The sequence below is a fragment of the Callithrix jacchus genome, chromosome 13 (assembly GCF_049354715.1).
Source record: "Callithrix jacchus isolate 240 chromosome 13, calJac240_pri, whole genome shotgun sequence".
Lineage (NCBI taxonomy): Eukaryota > Metazoa > Chordata > Mammalia > Primates > Cebidae > Callithrix > Callithrix jacchus.
In genome coordinates, this window is record NC_133514.1 from 74,568,012 (window position 1) to 74,580,330 (window position 12,319).

Genomic DNA, 12,319 nt, shown 5'->3' on the forward strand with positions numbered 1-12,319 from the left:
TCTAAAATTCATGAACTCCATGGGGTCGCTAAGGAGCATTTGTCTCATGGTGATTTAACACTCAAGAAACAATGAGCCACATAGCATCTGGTACACATTCCATTCTGTGGCAAATCCTGATGTAGACATTTTTCTTTTAAAAGTTTGTATTGGATGGCTTTTGTTAAAAAGTCCAAAACTAACATGTTGGTGAGACTGCAGAGAAAAGGGGACACTAATACAATGTTAGTGGGAATGCAAATTAGTCCAGCCACTGTGGAAAACAATTCAAAGAATTCTCAAGGAACTGGGAGTTGAATAGCCATTTGATCCAACAATCCCATTACTGGGTATAATAAACCCAAAGAAAAATAAACTGTTCTACCAATAGGACACGTGTACCCATATGTCCATTGCAGTGGTATTCACAATAGCAAAAACATGGAATCAACCCAGGTGCCCATCAATAGTGAACTAGACCAAGAAAATGTGGTACAGATACACCATGGAATACTATGCAGCCATAAAAAAGAATGAAGAATGAAATCATGTCCTTTGAGTGGCATGGATGCAGCTGAAGGCCATTATGCTAAGCAAGTTAATGAAAGAACAGAAAACCAAGCACTCACTACATATTCTCACTTGCAAGTGGGAACAAACATTGGGTTCATGTGAACATAAAGATGGAAACAATAGACACTGGGGGCTATTAGAGGAAGGAAAGAGGGAGAGGAGCAGGGCTGAAAAGCTGTCTATTGGGTACTATGCTCACTACCTGAGTGATGAGTTTGGACCTACCTTAAATCTCAGCATCACATGAGCTATATACCTTTGTAACAAACTTGCGCATGTATTTCTTGATTCTAAAATAAAAGTTGAAAAAGAAAAATAACAAAATAAAAAATTTAAAAAACAGGTGTCTTTTTAATACAATGTTTTCTATTCTTTTGGGTAGATGCCCAGTAGTATGATGGCAGGGTTGAATCATAGTTCTATTTTTAGTTCTTCACAAAATCTCCATACAGTATGAATTTTTTAAATTATAAATGGATAAGTAGGATCATACTCTTGGTTTATAGAAATACATGTTGTTGTTAGAGAAATTTTGTGAGTGTATTTTAAATTGCTGTTATTTAACATTTAAAATACATTAAAAATTATAAAAATGAACATAATAAGTTTTCTCTTCTAGAACATAGTGATTATTTTAAATTTGGCTCAATTTTTTTATATTTTAAACTGACCAAAAAAATGGAAATTAAACTGCAAAAATAGAGTTTGCATTTTATTAGGCCAATAATTCTAAGAATTATGAAATAATTAGTCAAAACACTATGAGATTAAGAAATGAAGAATAATACTGAACATTTAACTAATAGATTACTTTTTTTTTTTGGAGACAGTCTCACTCTGTGGCCCAGACTGGAGTGCAGTGGCATAATATCGGCTCACTGCAACTTCCAGGGTTCAAACGATTCTCCTGTCTCAGCCTCATGACTAGTTGGGATTATAGGTGTGTGCCACCACACACAGCTAATTTTTTCTAATTTTAGAAGAGACAGGGTTTCTACTAAACCAGGCTGGTCTTGAACTCCTGACCTCGAATGATCCACCCACCTCGGTCTCTCAAAGTGCTGGGATTACAGGCGTAAGTCACCAACGCACAGCCAGAAATCATTTTTGTTAGCGCTTAAGTGGGTAGCAAAATTAAAATTCAAACCCAGGACTAACTCCAAAAATCTTACTCCTACTCACCAAATTCCTTTGATTTAATTCTGGAAGGATATGTGAGAGGCAGCCTGTAGAAAGATCTTATATCCTATTAGGAGGCTGGATGTAACTTGGTAGGAAATGGAGAACCAGTGAAATTTTTGTGCCAACCAATGGGCAGGCCCAATTTTATGAGGTGGCACCAAGACGGCCCTCAGGAATCCTAATGATAGGCTGTCTGTGTCCTGCTGAGGCACCCACGTGGCTCATTTACTGAGGCAGAGAGGCTAGCATTTGTTGCTGTGGAAGTCAGGATCATCTGATAAGTCAATATTCCACGCCTAGGAAATCCTTTAGCTCACCCCTGAAGTGAGCAGGTCCGTGACGTTTCCAAAGTGACTCCAATTAATCATCCTACTTGTTAGTCAAAGTATTTGCACATTGAATGCCCTTCCCGTTTTTATCACGTTAAGTGAGGTGTTTGAACTAATTGTAGTCCCTAGAACAGGACCTGCTTTCTCATACCCCTGTCACTCTGCTCCACCCTAGTTTCTTAATCTGGAGCGCTCTCCAAGCCCCTCATCTGTTTAGCTTTTCCTTACTCACCTCAAGCATTGCCACTTCTCAGAAGCATTTCTTGTTATCTCTTCCAGCACTCCAGTCTGCTGGGCTGCTGCTAACAGTCTCTCTCCTATTAGGTTGATATATTATTAGGTATGCTGATAATTCTGTCTATTGTTATAGCTAGCTCTCCTTTATTTCCTTCAGAAATTACCAAACTACTTCCCTGTGCCTGCTAGCCTGTGAGCCCCTTGAGAATAAGGACAATGCATTTCTCTTTCCTGTATCTGTGGTCCTAGAATGTCCAGTATATAGCATGTATTCATTTAATTTTAGAAGTGAAAAACATAGTCAAGTTCTCTCAAGCACCTAAAAGTAAGTGTCCGCAGTTCAACACTGTCGCCTCTAGATAGCAGCCTTCAGAATGATCTCCAAGAAACTTAAGAAGATGAAAGCATGTTAACTAATTAGACAAATACATTTCAGGAGTAATTGATCTTTTGCAGAAAGTATACATAAAGTAATGGAAAATAACTTCACATGCTTTTTGAAAGAAATTGTGGTATAGATGGAGAAATGAAATTCTAAAAATGCTACAGAAAAGGTGATTCTAGGAAATGTAGCTGCACAGAGATCTTCAAAGTGGGTGATGGCAGAGCAAAATTGGCAATTGGCAATTGGCAATCCAGCACAGATACCCAACACAGCCCGGTTTTAAAGCAGTGACAGCAGTTTTGCTTTGCCTACAATTAGCCAAACAAAGGTATTAGAATGTGAATTTAGTGCCAAGATTTTGTCACTGCATTTTTTCTAGTATACTTTTCTGAAACTTGGTAATCATAATATGGTAATTTATAATATTTATTTATTATATCATCAAGAAGATCGTGCTGTGTCAGCACATGTTTATCAATCTCATTCATTGAAAAACCTGCATAATATTCATAAATTTGCACCACACATTTTTAACCATTATCTTATTACCAGAAAATTAGGTTGATTTCAGTTTTTGCTACTATAAGCAATGCTACAATGAACATTTACATATCTAATACAGATGTATGTATACGAACACACACATGGAAGTCAAAATATTTCTACAGAATAGACTCTTTAAAGAAGGTTGCCATATCAAAGCATATGGACAAATGATTTTTATAGAATTTTCCCAAATTTTTCTGTCAGCAAGAACGTCCATTTACACTTCTGCCAGTCGTTTTTGATAGGGCTCGCTTAGCCATAGACTTAATAATAATTGATGTTATTGATTTTTAGTGTTTGATCATCAAATAAAGATTATAATTACTTAATATTCTCATCATCATACAGAATTTGGCATTTAGTAAATATTAGTTGACAATAAAGGAATACATAAATATTATACATTACCATATATAATTAAAGACATTTCTAGTCTCTCTTTTACTAGACTGATAATTCTGGCTATTGTTACAGCTGTACTATACTGTGTGTTTTACTATCTAGCAGGTACAATCCCACCCATTGCCTCTTTTTTATTATTATTATTATCTTGGCACTTCTAATATTTTTTAAGTTAAAAAATATTTTATAGAAAAAATATTTGATAGAAGGATATGTTTAGAATTAATTAAAATTATATTGAATTTATACATTAATAACTTTGGAACCTTCAAAACTACAGCATTAATTTGTATCTTTGCCTTTTCCATGATGGCATTTACACAGGATAAATACTTTGGAAGAATGGTAAAGTTCTGGAAATTTGCTGATCGTTGACAGAGGCCATTGATAATAATATTGCTTTCTTATAGCCATTAGTTGATTAATACTTTTTATTTTCTTTCAAAGTTATTTCTTATGTATAAATTTAGTAACAAAAAAATCATATGGCAGGGAGGAAAATAGAGCTCTCAATATTAAGAACCAGATAAAAGTTGTTTATTTTTAATCATATTTTCCAAAGCAATATGAAAGCCAAATAAATAAACCCTAAACTTTAAACTTACATATCACATAGAAAAATCCCATTTCCAGAAAGTCAACTTAATATCAGTAAATATGAGATAATTTTCAACTTTTATCATAAATGTTGAAATGTGTAAATGATTGCTATATTTTAAACATAGACTAAATATCAAATACAGACAATGAAAATTAATTTGCTAAGACAACGTCTTTAAATTCTAGTTTAGCTTACTTGAAATAACACCAGGCTGAAGAAACCCAGTTGATATTGGGAAGGAATTATTGGCAGAAATTTTGCCAATGCTTTAGTGGATTAAGAAATCAAATAAATAAAAGATTGTGAGATGTCTTATCATTTTTGAAAATAATAAGGTAAAAGATAATAAAACTATTTAAACAATTGTATAAGTAAATTCCATTCTACAGGTAACAATGGTTATTGTCTGATTACTGAAGTATTGGCAGGCAGGTAGCATGTGCTAACACAAAGTGTTTGTTCACTGGCTAAATTGTGCATAAGAAAGGTAGTGTCAGGCTGCCAATATATAAAGTAGATAAGGTGAGTTGAATGAAAGGGGAACAGATGAAAATTGAAGACTCCCTGTATTTATTGTTGTTGGCATAAAGGATTGACCCTAAATGTTATGAAAACTTTTCTTAAGAAGCAGTCCACAAAATGTAAATTAAATCACAATAAGATAGCATCTCACTCCAGTCAGAATGGCTTTTGTTAAAAAGTCAAAAAATAACATGTTGGCGAAGCTGCAGAGAAAAGTGGGCACTAATACACTCTTTGTGGGAATGTAAATTCGTCCAGCTACTGTGGAGTTCAGTTAGAAGATTTCTCAAAGAACTTAGAGTTGAACTACCATTTCACCCTGCAATCCCATTACTGAGTATACACCCAAAGAAACATAAATTGCTCTACCAAGGACACATGCACCCATATATTTATCACAGTGCTATTCACAATAGCAAAAACATGGAATCAACCCAGGTACACATCAGTGATTGATTGGATAAAGGAAATGTGATATGTATACACCATGGAATACTATGCAGCCATAAAAAAGAAGAAAATCATGTGGGAGCTAAACAGTGGGTACCCATGGACCTAAAGATGGGAATAATAGACTAGATTGAAGGCAGGATGTGGGACAAGGACTGAAAAACTACCTATCCCATACTGTGCTCACAAGTGATAGTCATACCCCAAACCTCAATATGATGTAATATACTGAGGAAGGAGACCCAATCATCTAAGATCACCTCTCCCTTGACTTTCACACTGCATTTCCAGGAAAGAAAAGGCTGGTCGACTGGCTCCTCCTAAATCGCCTCTCTATAGATGGCAGGCATAGTATGGGGGAATCTCTCCGGAAGGCATTGTTTTTTGTTTGTTTGTTTGTTGTTTTTTGTTTTTTGTTTTGAGACGGAGTTTTGCTTGTTACCCAGTCTGGAGTGCAATGGCGCGATCTCGGCTCACGGCAACCTCCGCCTCCTGGGTTCAGGCAGTTCTCCTGCCTCAGCCTCCTGAGTAGCTGGGATTACAGGCACGCGCCACCATGCCCAGCTAATTTTTTGTATTTTTAGTAGAGATGGGGTTTCACCATGTTGACCAGGATGATCTCGATCCCTTGACCTCGTGATCCACCCGCCTCGGCCACCCAAAGTGCTGGGATTACAGGCGTGAGCCACCTCGCCCAGCCCGGAAGGCATTGTGTTTATTTAAACAAGATCAAACCCCCACCTCACTCCTCCTCCATAGACCAAGACCCTTTCACATGTAATTCTAAAACTGTAAACCCGAGACCCTTTCACGTGTAATTTCTAAGGCTGTAAACCTAAGATCCTTTCATGTGTAATATCTGGAGTGTAAGCCTATATAAAGGCAGAGCGTCTCTTAAACAAATTGTCGCCTCGCTCCCGGCCGTAATAACAAAACACCTCTTCCTTCCAAGATCGGTGTCCCAGAGGTCTGTTTCTCGCAGCCGTTCCTGCATCATTTTCTTTGTAACAAACCTGCACATGTACTCCCTGATTCTAAAATACAAGTTTTTAAAAATGAAAAAAAAAGAGAGTGAGAGAAACAAGAGGACCATACTTTGGTTAGAAATTCACAGAGCTAAGTTTTTCTGAGTTTAATAAGATTACCGAGTTAAAGGTAAGAGAGATAGGGAGGCAGCAAATATGTGTGGTGAGTATGGTCAGTGTTTGCACAAAAATCACCATGCATGCATATGATCAGAATAAATATTGATTAACTAGGAAGTCTTGTTAAATACACGTTTGGTATTTAACAAGGAGGCACCAACTGGGTGAAGACTTTGATATCAGTGTGGCATGAGCCACCATATGTAGGGAACATGAAACTAGATAGGAATTAAAAAAAAGAAAAGAGTGAAAAGCAAGTATTTATTAATATATGTCTAGCACTAGGCTAATGACTTCTCAAAATTTTTCTTATGATCTTTCTTTTATAGTTGAAGGAAATTGAAAAGAAAAACTATAAGGAAATCACCGTAACCCAATTCCAATGCTCGTTCATTGATTAAATGTTTTCTGAGCATTTTCATTACCTGCCTTTGAGTTAAGGGCTAGGGATAGAAAGGTGAATCACGGTCCTTACCATCGAGGACTTCAGTCAGATTCAGGAAGAATTAAAGGGTAGAAATACGGTAGGAGATACAGCTATACAAGGGGTATGAGTGAGAGTGCTAAGAGAGGAGAGAAGGGGCACCTAGCCTCAATGAGCTGGGAAAGGCTTCCCGTAGAAATGACCCAAGAGAACAGAATGGGAGCGAAGGAGAGAAACAGGGAAGATGAAGAAAGATTAGCTGCTCTGACAACTAGAAGCAGCTTGTAAGACTGAAGAATAAAGGCAGATCATCACATGGACAGGAAGGAGCCAGAAGCCTGGAAATGAATGGCATGCTAAGGAATTTCCATTTTAATCTGAAAGTTAAATCGGAACGAGAACCATTCAAATACCTAAAGGCAACACTCAATTTGAAATCGCTTGTGAGGTTTGCCTTGGCATGCATAGGAAAAGAATGTAACTGTTGATGAGGAGACCAGAGAGGAGTTGTTTCAATGAACCAAGGCAGTGAAATAATATGAGCTCCATCTACACATCTTAACCCTTGGGATAACTGAATAATTAACTGCCCATATCACAAAATCGTACTATATAATTGTGCGTTTTACATCATCAGCAAATGGTGGTAACAAGTGATGCCGGCTATATCCCAAAGGTGGCGCTGTAACCTAAAAACGCAGAGCCCTGAAAACTAGTAAGGGTCTCTCTGTAGGACTATGTGCTGAAGGAGCTGACACAGACCTATCCCCCACCCCCAGAAAAATATGCCTTCAACATTTATAAGGAACATAAATGAAAGGAAAAGAAAACTCAATGTTAAGATGTTAAGGTTTTTTATTTTGCTATTAGTGCAGGATTATTTTCCTACTCTAAAATTAACATGTGCTCATTGTAGAAAATTTAGAAACTGTAAAAATACAAAGAAAATGAAAATCATTTCCCATTACCCAGAGACAACAACTGCTAACACTATGATAATTCCCAACTAATATGAACACAGCTCTACCCTTCAACTGACAGGTAATGCCTAAGAAACCCAAATTTGTGACTGTTATTCAGTCTTTCTCTACTACCCATATTCATTGCGTACATTATTTTTTAAATTGAGATTATCCTATATAAAAGCATGCCCCTGCGTTTTATGCTTAATATCCTTTGTAAAATACTTAAAGAGATGTTTCATCCCATGAAAGGACACTAAGGTTTCCTCCACTCCTTTGATATTACAAATGATTGTGTGATTAATATCTTTGTGCATAGAGCTTAACATGCACTTTACATTATCTCCATTAGAATTGAAGTTTTGGGGTCAACAACTATGCACATATTTTAAAATCTGAATATTACAACACATTGTTAGCAAAATAGTCCTTGATGTTAGTAAAGACGCCTTATATACCATGGTGCAATGATCATAGCTATAAATGTTTTAATCTCTGGAGTTCAGGTTTTCCCTCCAGTTCTGAGTCTGATAATCCAATAGATATCATTATGAAGCTTATAATTGTTTATAAGGATGCCAGCATTATAAAGGCATATTTAAATAGCTAACCCCTGCTATCAAGAGTTAGGTTGTCCCAGTTGTTTCTGATGGCTATATAATGTACTTGATTTTTGGACTGATGACAATATAGGCTTTGCTATCTACAATATGTCGAGCCCTTGTCTACATATAGAATATAGAATAGTACTAGAACCAAAGTTATAGGACATAATTTTCTAAGAAAGTACCAAATTATATCTAACTATTTGAAGCCTGAAGAACTCCCTCCTCCAAGAAAAAGGCATGAGAAGACCTGAACCACAACAGAATCTCCCAGGTAGTACCTGCAGGCTGATTGATAGGACCCAGTAGACAGCTATCAATAAGTATTCTTAGATTTAAATTCATGTTTTAGAGGGAAAAAAATATTCCCAGCTTATTCCTTCAGTGCAAATGAGAACAAGAAAAAAAGAAAAATATGCATTCCCTGCAAAGAGAACATGATCTGACATAATGGTGGATCTCATCCTGAGATGACACTTACTACTTATCTTCATTCCTAATTTCAAACAATTGAAGATTTTGACACTGTCCAGAATACATTACACTATGACTAATCTTTCACAACTTGTGGATTTCTTGTACTTGTTATTTTCTATTTCCACCGTTTCTATTTCCACCACTCTCTTTGTCTCCCTTAATTTGGGGAATGTACATGCTCTGCACTGTGATGTTGGCAAGAAAGAAGGTACTGTGACAAATGACACTTTAACTTGAATAAAATGTTTTGTTTTACCCCTTGGACAGGATGGAAGACCTGGACATGTGAGGGAACATTCATTCGATTTCACAACAGTTACAGGCTGAGTGTAAACTCCCCCAAACAAATATCACAAGCTAATAAGATTTTCTAACTTTTTCTGATGACTGTTATCTATTCATACAGCAGCATAATCTTCACAGCATGATTAGAATCCTTTATCAAAGACTCAGAATGTCTCCACCAACTACTGAAATCTAGTAGTACTTGAGTTCCAAGCCACAGAGCAAGCACTATAAAAAGTTAACTAGAACCTTACAACTTTTTCACTCACCCCAATTTTACCAAATGTATCAGTAAAAAAACAACCAATTATCTAAAGAAATGAAAAACAAAGGAAAATGCTTTCTTTATCACACAGGTAACTTGGTATCAGCTAGGTAATTGATCTATTTTAATTTAGGAAGTTAGTGTCTTTCTACCCCAATTTTCAGATTTTCTGAGGGGAAGCTCAAGAGGCTTGTTTTCTTCAGGAAGAAAGCAAGCCAGAACGTCTGAAAAAGGGAGCAATTTGCTAGCAGAATAAAACGGAACAGGACACCTACCCTCTATTAACTCCAGCCTCTCCCAGTCTCTCTCCAAGGCATCAGCTCTTTTCTGCCCTGCATCACAGGCTCCCTCCAAAAACAAAGTCAAGAGCATCAACAGGGCACTGGGCTTCCCGGATTCCTCCCTCCACACTCTTCTCTCCCCTAAAGGGCAAAGGGAGGGGACAGAGAGAAAAGACCACAGATAATCTCCTTGGTTTAGGAGTTATGGTTTTCATGGAATAAAAAGAAGTGTTCTTTCTCTGAAGATGAGGGTGTGTTCATTTCACTGCATGTTTTGACAAAGTACTCGTCAAACATCCCAAGCTAAGACAGAAAAGCATGTAGCTTAACAAGAAAAAAAGGCTGAGAAATGAAATCTGAAGTTGAAACCAACCACTAAGCTCCGTGACAGGCAGACAGATTAGCAGTGACTACTTGAAAGAGAAAACATCCATCAATTTGCCAACAAGAAAATCTGGTCAAAATAAGGAAATGCTTTGTCATGAATTCTGAAATTTGAACAATTGGTGACTCTAAGGGTTGGGTGCGTGATTAATAGCAACCATACCTCCTGAATTTTCAGGGCAGGTTCCTAATTATTATCACCAACCCTCTCAGGCTTAACTTCAAATTGTCTACCTGTTGTCCTTTTATGTATACATTCATGTTATATTAAATTGAGTTTTAGAAAACACAGTCACCATAGTGAGCATTCATTAAATATTTGTCAATTTTGCTTAACCAATCGGTCATGTATAATCCTTCACAGCATGAATTGAATTAGTTCCTTTCTTTCCATGCCTGTTGGCATGCCCTGATTGAAAATTATACTATTATCTCATGTATCTTTATGTCTCTAGGTTAGAATGTGCTCAGTACCTGTTAGGCACTTAATACATGCCTGTAAAATGAGTATTTGTTGATTGTGTTTTTCTTCAGTCACTTCTTAACACTTTTATCAAAATCATCTCTTCTATCAGCTGTAGATTATGGGGAAAATCTACCTTTTAAACACTAAACTATAAAGAGATGTGTTATTAACCTCTTCCCTGACAGGTTAAATATTAGATGCTTCAGCTTCTTGCAACCAAAGCTTGCAGCTTGGCAAGACTGAGTTGAGAATTCTGTTCATACTTTGGTCCAATGCTTGCATAAGTCACATAAAATCTGTTCTCATTTATTTGCTTATTTATAAAATTAAAGAATTTGACCTAATCTGTGTTTTTCAAATTAGCCACACCCCAATAAGGGGATATAAAGTCAATTTAGTATGCCTATCTAGACAAACTTTTTTTTTTTTTTTTTTTGAGATGGAGTCTTGCTCTGTCACCTAGGCTGGAGTGAAGTTTGCAATCTCGGCTCACTGCAACCTCCACCTCCAGAGTTCAAGAGATTCTCCTGCCTCAGCCTCCTGAGTAGTTGGGACTGCAGGCGCATACACCACACTCAGCTAGTTTTTGTATTTTCAGTAGAGACGGGGTTTCATCGAGTTGGCCAGGATGGTCTCAATCTCCTGACCTCATGATCCACCCGCCTAGGCCTCCCAAAGTGCTGGGATTACAGGCATAAGCCACTGCAACCAGCCTTAGACACACATTTTTAATGAAATTAAATAAATTTTTTTTTTTTTTTCCCGAGACGGAGTTTCTCTCGTTTCCCAGGCTGGGGTGCAATGGCGCGATCTCGGCTCACAGCAACCTCCGCCTCCTGGGTTCAGGCAATTCTCCTGCCTCAGCCTCCTGAGTAGCTGGGATTACAGGCACACGCCACCATGCCCAGCTAATTTTTTGTATTTTTTAGTAGAGATGGGGTTTCACCATGTTGACCAGAATGGTCTCCACCTCTCGTGATCCACCCGCCTCGGCCTCCCAAAGTGCTGGGATTACAGGCTTGAGCCACCGCGCCCGGCCTAAATAAAATATTTTTAAAAATCAGAATACATCACACAAAGTAAGAATAAGTACTGCCTTAAAAAAACTTTTGTTTCATTTCTGTATATGTGTGTGTGGGTATACTGGTTGGTGGCATAACTATGTTTTTGACCATGAGTTGTGGTTAAAAGGAATTTGAAAACCACCAGACTAGCTCTTCTTAAGTTTCTTCAGGCTCTCAATAAGTTGAGAGAGAAATAGGAAGGGTTTTAGTGCTAGGAACATGGAAGCTAGAGCAAGAGACACACGGCAGTATCCCCTGGAGAAGAACAAATGCTGTGCATGTGAGAGATACCATCAGTATACTCGATTTTATTCACCTCACATGAAGATAAGTACGGGGTAGGTACTTTCTACAGAACACCTCTTCCAGAAAAGCACTGGGAAAGCAAGAAAGTGATTACCTCCCTGGAAAGCAAGAGAAGAATTTGTAAAAATGAGCACTTAGTGATCCTCACCTACTCTAGGCCCATTGTAATCATTACTAAGGAGAGGCAGTTTATGTACATAGAAAGAAGGCTGTGGTTGTAGGTGCATTATATTTCTTCATTCATTTAAGTGAAGCCTAGAAAACCCCACTCTTGACAATCCTTGCTTTGATCTTCAACTTTTGAAATATAAAATTAGATCACATCTTGTAGACATTGGCACATGTGCCCCTTACCTACTGGCACTTTGTCCTCAATACTGCAGGCCATGCAAGGCTAGACCAGTTCCATACTCCTCTGGGCTTCAAGGCCGTCACCTTCACAAAAGGGA

General features: G+C 37.5%; 1 long non-coding RNA gene across 1 annotated transcript in view; it reads right to left on the reverse strand.

The window, feature by feature from the left end:
• The window catches only part of LOC144578869 (uncharacterized), a 132,037-nt gene extending 122,304 nt beyond the window's left edge, over positions 1–9,733 (reverse strand). Inside the window, exon 1 of the long non-coding RNA XR_013525326.1 lies at positions 9,645–9,733. This is a non-coding gene — a long non-coding RNA (uncharacterized LOC144578869). The remainder of the gene's footprint in view (positions 1–9,644) is intronic.
• Positions 9,734–12,319: the final 2,586 nt, after the last annotated feature.